Consider the following 11,010-nt stretch of genomic DNA (forward strand, 5'->3'; position numbering starts at 1 on the left):
CCTATTGTACTATGCATTCTGTATTCAGAATGCTATTATTTTCCCTTATAACCATGTTATAAGGGGAAATAATACAATCTACACAACCTTGAATCCAAACCTGAACTTCTGTGAAGAAGTTCGGGTCTGGGTACCACATTCAGTTTTTTATCACGCGCGTGCAAAACGTATTGCACCCGTACGATAAAAACTGAACAACGGAACGCAAAACTGACTGCAATTGGGTACCTACTCGCGCGGGTTTGCCGCAATGCATCCGGACCTTATCCGGACACGCTCGTGTGAAAGAGGCCTTAGGCTGGGTTCAGACCTGAGCGCATTTTATATGCGCGTTTAACGCGCGTTTTTGTCGCGCGTTTTTATGCACGTTTTTTGCAATAGTAAACGCTCGTTTGACGCGCGTTTGTGTGATTGACTGCAGTGTCCTATGGCCACAAACGCGCGTCAAAACGCCCCAAAGAAGCTCAAGAACTTGTTTGAGCGTAGGGTGTTTTTCAGCGCGTTCAAACGCGCTGTAAAACGCTCAAGTGAGAACCAGGGCCATAGGGAAGCATTGGTTTTCATGTGTTGAGCGTTTTACAGCGCGTTTGAACGCGCTGTAAAACGCTCAAGTGTGAACCCAGCCTTAGTGTTCTCTGCGGGTTCGGCCGACTAGAGACTAATGTGTAAGGCCAGTTTAAGGCCTCATTTGCACGGACAGATGAGTGGGAAAATTATTGGGATCAAACATTTCTACAAAAAAAAAAAAACATCATTCTGTGTAAACAGGACTGTGCCTTGCCAAAGAATTAAAGAGGTTCTTCAGGATCAGACAAATATGGCTGCTTTTGTCCCTAAGCAGCACCACACACAGGTGTGGCGCTGTTTGTGCAGGGAAGTAGCCATGTTTTTCTAATCTTGTATGACACGTTTAAAAAATAATTCACAGATAAATTTGTTTGTCTCCAATTTGCCATACCTAATCTGGTAATATGATACAAAGTAGATTACTATATTGCGGGTCATGAACACGGCCTCTGGTACTTCCAGCAGTCAACCTCTGCAATGATAACACATGATTGAACAGAGTAACATAAGAGGAGATTTATCCAACCAGTGTAAAGGAGAACTGGCTTAGTTGCCCATAGCAACCAATCAGATTCCACCATTCATTTTCCAAAGGGGCTGTGAAAAATGAAAGGTGGAATCTGATTGGTTGCTATGGGCAACTAAGCCAGTTCTACTTTACACCAGTTTGATAAATCTCCCCCATAGTTTATAAGGCCAAAAAAAGACATCTCTCCATCCAGTTCGGCCTGTTATCCTGCAAGTTGATCTAGAGGAAGGCAAGAAACCTCTGTGAGGTAGAAGCCAATTTTCCTCATTATAGGGGAAACAAATTCCTTCACGGTGTGCTGTCCGCATCTTTTGCGGCCCCATTGAAATGAATTGCCGTTCATACGGCCATCTCAATGGTCCTTAACTCCCTTGGTCCCTAACTCGCCATCTCTAGTAGCTATAGAAACACATCCAGGCCCCTCTTGAATTCCTTTATTGTACTCACCATCACCACCTCCTCAGGCAGAGAGCTCCATAGTCTCACTGCTCTTACCGTAAAGAATCCTCTTCTATGTTTGTGTACAAACCTTCTTTCCTCCAGACGCAATTGCAGACCTCAAAAACGGATACGGCCGTGTGAATGAGCCCTTACCCAGTGTTTTGCCATGGGGAAAATGTTAGTAACTCTGCCGGGTCCTGACATGCCTTCCTCCCAACCAATTGTCGAACGCAGCATCAAACCAGCCATGTGACAAAATATTTTGTCGCACTGCCAGTCAAAAAAGGGACTTACAACTACAAAATTCGCAAGACCCTTGATAAATGACCTCTCAACGCATCCAGATGTTACATTGAGATTTTTTGTGGGACACATTATGATAGCGTCCCTGCCTTTTATTAGCCCCTTTTAATGTTTTTTAATGTTTTTGTAAATTGCAGAATGCTTTGGGTATGGCATTATTTTCCTAATTATTTGGCAAAAAAAAACAATGGGCCAGATTTATCATTCCTCTGACAGCTCACTCCACTTTCACATATGGCTAAAGTCAGTTTTAGCCAAGTCAGATTTATGATCGGCCCTTTAAGACTGTAATAAATGTGGTTTGACGGTAGCAGTTTATCCGTCAGTAAGCAGCTTTACAAAAGTCGCACGTTTTTATGAAAAAGTCGCACATTTTTATGAAAAAGTCGCATGTTCTATTAAAAAGTCTCATAAGATAAGCATGGTCCTCACTGGAGTGAAATTGCGACTTTTTTGCGACTTTTTAAATAGTCCCAATAGTAAATCTGTCTAGAGATTCATTTACATAAGAAAACACGCCCACTTTCAGAAAACTGGCGAGCATAGTGCAGAGCAGAAAAAAGTCGCAAATTTGTGCGCAGTTTTAGCGTTTGGGACTTTTTTTGGGACTTTTTCACTCCATTATTCTGACCTGAGCTAATGATAAATCTGGCCCAATGTGTGTTGCATGGTGTTTTTTTTTTCTATTTTATTGGCACACGACCGTATTTTTGGTCCGCATCCGATCCCCATTTTTTGCAGATCACACACAGACGTATTCATTTCTATGGGTCTGCAAAAATGATGGACAGCACACTGGGCCAGATTTATCATTAGCTCAGGTCAGAATAATGGAGTGAAAAAGTCCCAAAAAAAGTCCCAAACGCTAAAACTGCGCACAAATTTGCGACTTTTTTCTGCTCTGCACTATGCTCGCCAGTTTTCTGAAAGTGGGCGTGTTTTCTTATGTAAATGAATCTCTAGACAGATTTACTATTGGGACTATTTAAAAAGTCGCAAAAAAGTCGCAATTTCACTCCAGTGAGGACCATGCTTATCTTATGAGACTTTTTCTTAAAAACGTGCGACTTTTTCGTAAAGATGTGCGACTTTTGTAAAGCTGCTTACTAACAAATAAACTGCTACCGTCAAACCACATTTATTACAGTCTTAAAGGGCCGATCATAAATCTGACTTGGCTAAAACTGACTTTAGCCATATGTGAAAGTGGAGTGAGCTGTCAGAGTAATGATAAATCTGGCCCATAGTGCGCTGTTTGCATCCGGACGTCCTTTCCGCAGTCCCACAAAAAAAGATTTTGGGGGCAAGAATAGGGATTGTTACAATGGGTCCGCAAAAAAAACGGATGCAACGCGGACGTCACCTGTATATTCGACGGATCCGAGCTTGGCAGACCTCAAAATACATACAGTCATGTGAATGCACCGTGAAGATGGTGACCTTACAGGGTCTGTGCTTTTCTATATAAAAAAGGAAAAAAAGACTATGTTAAAACACACTGATATAGGCACCTAAAAATAAAAGGCTTTAAAATACATAGCCTTGCGTTTTTGGATGCGTTTGCTCTGACAAGAAGCATAAGTGATATCTTTGTCCTCCTATTGCAATATAATGGGTCGAAATGGAAACTGAGGGTTCAGTACAAAGTGTCCTCACAAAATCCAGAGGGCCAGATGTGAGCGCGGCTCCTGTCACGTGCCAGCCCGGAGCGTCCACCCTATTACTGTGATACACTAGGCCTTTGTCTGCCTCCAGGCCCATGTGATGAGGGGGGGGGGGGGGGGGGAACCATGGTCTGTGATCTAAATTAAGATCAGGCAGAATATCTAGATAAAGAATTTAATGCAGGCCAGTAAATCAGGTCTTGCTCGCTGCACGGACCTATAGGCTAGAAATTATATGACGACGACAGGTCTATGTGCAGGGATCAGCAACCTCCGGCACTCCAGCTGTTCTCAAACTACAACTCCCAGAATCCTCCTTTCACTTTTATGGGAGTTAAAAGAACAGCCATGTATGTGGGCATGATGGGAGTTGTAGTCTCACAGCAGCAGGAGTGCGGAAGGTTGCTGATCCCTGGTATAGGGAATTCTTTTAGCATAGCACAGTGATCCCTTCATCATAAGCTCCATCATAAATTAAGTGAATCCTCAAGGAGTTAGTGGGGGTTATTTATCTAGGGATAGTCGCAAGTCCCCTTTTTGACCAGCCGTGCGACAATATTATGTTGTAGTTGTAGTCACATATTAGGCTAATCCTCTAGCACTGTGAAATCGTCGGTCTTTGTAAATGTGCCACAGCGTGCCGAAAATTAGATCTATCCCAGCTCATAGGGCGCAAAGGATGATAAATGTGTGGGGCTAATGCCCCACGCTGTCCCCCTTTTTTTGGAAAGGAGCGAGGGCAGCGTAGAAACGCCATTTGTGACAAAATTTAGGTGCAATGGCATTTAAACAGTTGGTTTGCGACTTTTTTGCACCAGTTTCTGGCGGAGGGGTCATAGTAAATGACCCTCAATATATTTGGTGCAACTGAGCACAAATCACAAAAAACCATATCATTTTTTTTTTTTTTTTAACTATTGGGGTTTTCCCACAATTATGAAAATAGTTCCAAAAAAACTCATGGAAATACACCTAGCTATTGAGGTAGGCATGAAAGTGTCTAAAACACACCATAAATGTACCACACGTCACGTACAACATTTTTTGTGTAATTAGCTAATGACGTCTGGCACGTTTTACCCTGGTCGTTATAGGGAACAACTAAAACCATTTTGCCTTTACTACTTGTTTCAGAAATGTCTCCCGTTGCTCTTCTTATGAAGGGCCACCAAACCCAGCAAGACGTCATCTGTAAACAGAGGGCCTCAAGTAGGAGAACTGCTGCAGACGGCCTTGCTGTCTACAGCAGCCAATCAGAGATCAGCTTCTATTCTCAAACCTGCACTGGAATAATGAAACAAGGATGCTGATTGGTTGCTACTGGCAACGAGGCCAATTCAGCTCTGAGGCACCTGAGGCCTAGAGTGTATATTTATAACAGCACTTATGTCTCATGATTTCCGCTTCTCTTCATACTGTTTGAGTTGTTGAGGTCACATTGCATCTTTTGACTTGATTTTCACATTATCACAGTAAAACGGAGTGTGAAAATTCTGTTCCTAAAACAATGATGGTAGTTGTAGTACTCCCTGGCTTTCAATTAGGTTCTGGTTAACTCCTTCTGCAGTTCCAGGGCTTAGGGGTGCAGAACTTAGATACGGATGGCCAGTCCACAAAAAAAGGTAAATTCCAGCTCACCAAATCCTCCCCATGCATGGAACGAACCGGACAAGTCCTCTCAACATGCAAAATAAAAGGAAAGGTTCCAGCACTTCATATTCCGGTTATTGCTTCGTCTTTATTTCATTACTGGTTGCAGATTACATCTTGTGGAAATCACGTCCCACCACCGCAACAGGTTAACATGTTTTGAACTCCAACGTTCTTAATCACAAGATGTAATCTGCAATCAGTAATGAAATAAAGACGAAGCAATAACCGGAATATATAGTGCTGGAACCTTTCCTTTTCTTTTGGATGGCCAGTCCTTCTCAAAGTGTGGAGGATGCCTAAGCAATATTACCTCTTCACATCAGCAAAGTCCTTCTGCCATAAGCACAATACCTCGCTGTCTGAATCCTATGCACGGCCTTATTGTTCTGGATCTTCTAAAACATCTCCTTCTATCATGGGTACTCTGGTAGTAGAGTTGCTTCTTTAGAGATGAAGGATCCACCACCAGCGAATGGGGTTATTAAGACCAGCGTCTAAAACGCTGGTCTTAGTAAATGACCCCCTAAGATTCTCTGAACTTGGGCCTGGTCTGCAGGAGCTTTCACACACGTCTTCTCCCTTGCTCTGCTAAGACTAAACTCCTTAACTAACCAGGGGGCGGACACGGTCCATTGCCCCAGCAACCTAACCAGTCTGCCAATCTTTTAACCATTTCGATGTCTATACATTGCTATTAAGTACACACAAAATACTATTAATCACATTTAACATTGTATTAACCATTTTGGCTTTAGTTAACCCTTTGCAGTAGTCCTAATGGGGTACTGCACACTCATCTCATCATGTGAGTACAGCACAATAACTCTACAATCAGAGAGAGACTGCATCATAAATCATTATGATACAGTCATTTCAGGTTAAGGGAGCCACGGGTGGCCTGGGAGATGTGGCGGACAAATGGAATTTGTTTCCCTGGCCCATCATGGTCATGAATGACCCCCAACTTCCATACCCAGATGCCCTCATCCACTATGTGTGGCCTAAAACATACTGCAAGCCTACAGTAAAGAATAAATGGCAGGGGCATAGCTATAGGAAGGGGGAGTAAGAGGTAGCAGTCACACTGGGGTATTGGTGCCAGAGGGGACCAAAGGCCCTTCTGCCACATTAGAAGACACCAGTGTTAGGGGTCATGCACACGACCGTATGTATTTTGCGCAAAAAACGGATCCGCAAAAAATACAGGTGACGTCAGTGTGTATTCTGTATTTGGCGGAACGGAACAGCTGGCCCCTAACAGAACAGTACTATCCTTGTCCGTAATGCGGACAATAATAGAACATGTTCTATTTTTTTTGCGGTGCGGAGGCACAGACCGAAATCCCACAGAGGGGCTCCGGAGTGCTTCCGTTCCGTGACTCCGCTCCGTATCTTGCGTATTGCGGACCCATTCAAGTGAATGGGTCTGATACTTGGCTCATACGGCCTATGCCCGTAAATTGTGGACCTGCTATTTGCGGGCAGCAATACGGGCACAAGCCACACAAGTTTGTGTGCATGAGCCCTAAGGCTAGGGCTACACGACGGCATTAAGTCGCGCAACATATAGGGCACAACTACACTGCAACATGTGTCGCGTGACATTGATTTCGCACCAATGTCACGCAACAATTTTTATAATGATAGTCTATGGTGTCGCACTGCGACATGCAACATTCTGAAACTGCGACACGACTGTCGCAGAAAAATCCATCTTGGATGGATTTTTTGCTCCTGTCGTGTCGCAGTATGTTGCACGTTACAGTGCGACACTATAGACTATCATTATAAAAATTGATGCGCGACACATGTTGTCGTGTAGCCCTAGCCTAAGGCCTCATGCACATGACCGTTGTTGTGGTCCGCATCAGAGCCGCACTGCGTGTGCTGTCCGCATCCGTTTCTCCGTTCCGTGGCCCCGCAAAAAAAATATAGCATGTCCTATTCTTGTCCGTTTTGCGGACAAGAATAGGCATTTCTACAATGGGTTTGCAGACCGCAAAAAACGGCACGGTCGTGTGCATGAGGCCTAAAGTTGAGGAACAAAGAGGCAAAATAAATGGGAGGGTTTATCAGCACCTTAGTCAGCAGCTGAACCGAAAGCAAGAGGGAAGGTTAACCCCTGCAGTACTACAGAGACGTTTTCTGAATACAAGCCCTAATACACACACGGTAAGTGGAGCGACGCCCATGCCCACCTAGGATAGTGGAGCAGCGGTGAACACAAGTCGTCAATCTAAGGACGTCTTCACACGTGGGAGAAAATTCTGCAACTGGAAATCAGTTCCATTCACCTTAATGGGGCTGGCAGAAATCCATGCGCTTGCTGCCCCATTCAAATGAGTGGAACTGATTTTCAGTCGTGGAATTTTCTGCCACGTGTGCAGGCGCCCTTACATTAGCCCAGAAACTTAAAGATATGCCTTTGGCCATTAATGTCTATTGATTTCAATCTACATCCATTGTGGGTCAATTATCAAAGACCAGCCTTTTATTCTGGTCTTCGATAGCCCCTGTACTATGATAGAGAAAGCGCCTCATTTATGAAGAGAGCCAGGCCTCGTAAAGACTACTCCAGACTCTAAGGCCCCTTTCACATGAGCGAGTTTTACGCGCGGGTGCGATGCGTGAAGTGAACGAATAGCACCCGCACTGAATCCTGACCCATTTATTTCAATGGGTCTGTGTACATGGGTTCTGCGTGAGAATCGCAGCAGGTTCTATATTCTATTTTTCACGCAGCCCTGGACCTATAGAAGTGAATGGGGCTTCAGTGAAAAACGCATTGCATCCGGATGTAACCTGGATGCAGTCCGGATGCAATGCGTTTTTCACTGATAGTTGCTAGGAGATGCTGTTTGCAAATCGTTTTTTTTTTTCACACGTGTGAAAAACGCATCAAAACGGATTGCAACCGCGTAGTAAAAACTGAAACACTGAACGTAATCGCAGACAAAACTGACTGAACTTGCTTGCGAAATGGTACGAGTTTCACTGAACGCATCCTGACTAGTGTCGGGTGAGCATGCTCGTCCGAACATCAGTTCGGCTCGAGCATCGCTATGCTTGGCACATAGCGGTGTTCGGCCCGAACACTGCGTGTGCTCGAACGCGATGCTCGAGTCTCCTCCCTGCACTTTTGTAAACGTGCAGGTAAGTACTGCCATTCACTGTAATGCCGTAGCCATGTTGGTTACTGGCATTACAGTAATTGGCTGGGCGGAACGCGTCATCAGGAGCTATATAGCACCCGATGACACGTGTTCGGCTCAGTCTTGGGGAGAGCTGTGCTGAAGAAGGGACAGATAGTGTAGGGAGTGAAATAGTACTATTTTATTGAAAAAACTTGTTAGAGACCTTTTAAGGACTATAGTTGTATCTGTCAGCAATATATATTTTTAGCGCAACCTGCGCTAAATAGCTTGCAATTGTTTGGCTGCTGCAGACAGCGACATTATCTACGCTACATCTCCTGTGTACCGTGTGCGCAGCCTAAAAATATCTGTGACATCCAGTGTGCTTTTTCCATAGATGGTGTCCGCTGCGGACAGTTACATTACCTGCGCTACATCTCCTGTATAACGTTAGCGCATCTGAAATATCAGTGACATTCAATGTAATTTTTTTTGTTGCTGGTGACAGCGACATTATCGGCTCTACATCTCCTGTGTAACGTGTGCGCAGCCTAAAAATATCTGTGACGCCCAGTGTACTTTTTCCGTAGACGGTGTCCGCTGCGGACGGTTATATTACCTGCGCTACATCTCCTGTATAACGTTTGCGCATCCTAAATATCAGTGACATTAATTCAGTGTAATTTTTTATTAGCCGGTGGTAACAGCGACATTACTTGACCTATACCTCCTGTATAACATTTGTGCATCCTAAAATTATCAGTGACATTCAGTGTACTTTTTTCATAGACGCTGTGGACAGCGACATTATCTGTGCTGCATCTCCTGTATAACGTTTGCACATCCTAAAATTATCTGTGACATTCTGTGTACTTTATTTGCGCATACACTTACAAAACCTGCGCTACTGTACGTGTGACATACTTGCAAGCATATATACCATTTAATATGCACAAGGTGAGCAGTAAGGGATGGGGAAGTGGCCATGCTGCTGATGGTGCACGTAGAGGCCGTGGCCCTGGGCGCGGTGAAACTGTGCCTGCTGCCAGAGCACAAGAAGCACACTCATCCACGATACCTAGCTTCATGTCTCAGTTTGCAGGGCGGCGCAGGACACCACTCTCGAAGTCAGACCAGTGCGACCAGGTGGTTGTTTGGATTGCAGCAGATAATGCTTCCAGTCAGGTAAGCACCACCTTATCTTCCACAAAGTCCAGTCTTAGTAGCCAAGAGTCTGGTCAACAGAATCCTCACCCTGATACTCCTTCCTCCCACCATGGAGAGTCTTGGCAAACAAGTGATCCCACACTTGGATATTCCAAGGAGCTATTTTCATCACCATTCCTTGATTTGGCCCTCTCGCCAAGCCCGCTTGAAGAGAGACATGAGGAGATCTTGTTCCCTGATTCCCAAACTCTTGAGCATCCACAGTCAGAAGAAGATGACGGTGGGGAACGGCAATTAGTGTTTCACGAGGTGGGTGATGTTGATGAGACACAGTTGTCAATAAGTCAACTGCAATTAGTGTCTCAAGAGGTTGATGATGAGGATGAGACACAGTTGTCAATAACTGAGGTTGTTGTTAGGTCAACAAGTCAGGAGGATGATCAGAGTGAGGAAGTGGAAGAGGAGGTGGTGGACGATGAAGTCACTGACCCAAGCTGGGAAGGTGGCAAGCCAAGCGAGGACAGCAGTACAAAGGGGCCGGGATCCGCAGCGCCGCAACAGGCTGGAAGAGGCAATGGGGTGACAAAAGGGAGAAGGCGGGCCACACCAAACAGGCCCGCAACTGGTCCCCGGAGCACCCCCTTGCGGCAATCTCCCTTGCCAAGGGGTAGGTGTTCTGCAGTCTTTTTTGAGAATTGTCATTTGGACCTGTGCCGTATCAAAATGAGCAGGGGCAAGAACACTAGCAACCTCACCACCAGCAGCATGATCCACCACATGGCATCAAAGCACCCTAATAGGTGGGCCGAACACCTGGGTCCACAATCAGTGTCTGCGGGTCACACCACTGCCTCCTCTTCCCCTGTGTTACGTGCTGGCCAATCCCCTGTCCAAGATGCAGGCCCGGATGCCTCCGACCATGCACCTGGACCTTCGCAAACACCACCATCTAGCACATCCACTTCTGTGTCCTAGCGCAGCGTACAGATGTCTATACCCCAGGCCTTTGAACGAAAGCGCAAATAACCAGCCACCCACCCACAGGCCATAGCACTAAATGCGCACTATTCCAAATTGCTGGCCCTGGAAATGCAACCATTTAGGCTTGTGGACACTGAGGCTTTCCGCAGCCTGATGGTGGTGGCCGTCCCGCGTTACTCTGTCCCAAGCTGCCAATATTTTTCACGGTGTGCAGCCTTACACCAGTATGTGTCCTGTAACATCACCCGTGCCCTGACCAATGCAGTTATTGGGAACTTGGTGGCGGCTTTGGAGCTCAGCAAGCTCACACATACCATGCCTAGCCCACGTGTTCAACCTAGTGGTTCAGTGGTTTCTCAAAACCTACCCGAATTTGCCTGAGCTACTGGTGAAGGGGCGCCGCGTGTGTGCCCATTTCTGCAAGTCATTGACAGCTTCCGCCGGTCTGGCAACGCTGCAGCAGGGCTTGCAATTGCTAGCTCACCGACTGTTGTGCAGCCACATGTTGGCCAGGCTTTGTGAGCAGCAGAGGGCAGTAGTGGAATACCAGCTGCAACATGGTCGTCGCCTT

The sequence above is a fragment of the Bufo bufo genome, chromosome 6 (genome assembly GCF_905171765.1).
Source record: "Bufo bufo chromosome 6, aBufBuf1.1, whole genome shotgun sequence".
NCBI classification, from domain to species: Eukaryota; Metazoa; Chordata; class Amphibia; order Anura; family Bufonidae; genus Bufo; species Bufo bufo.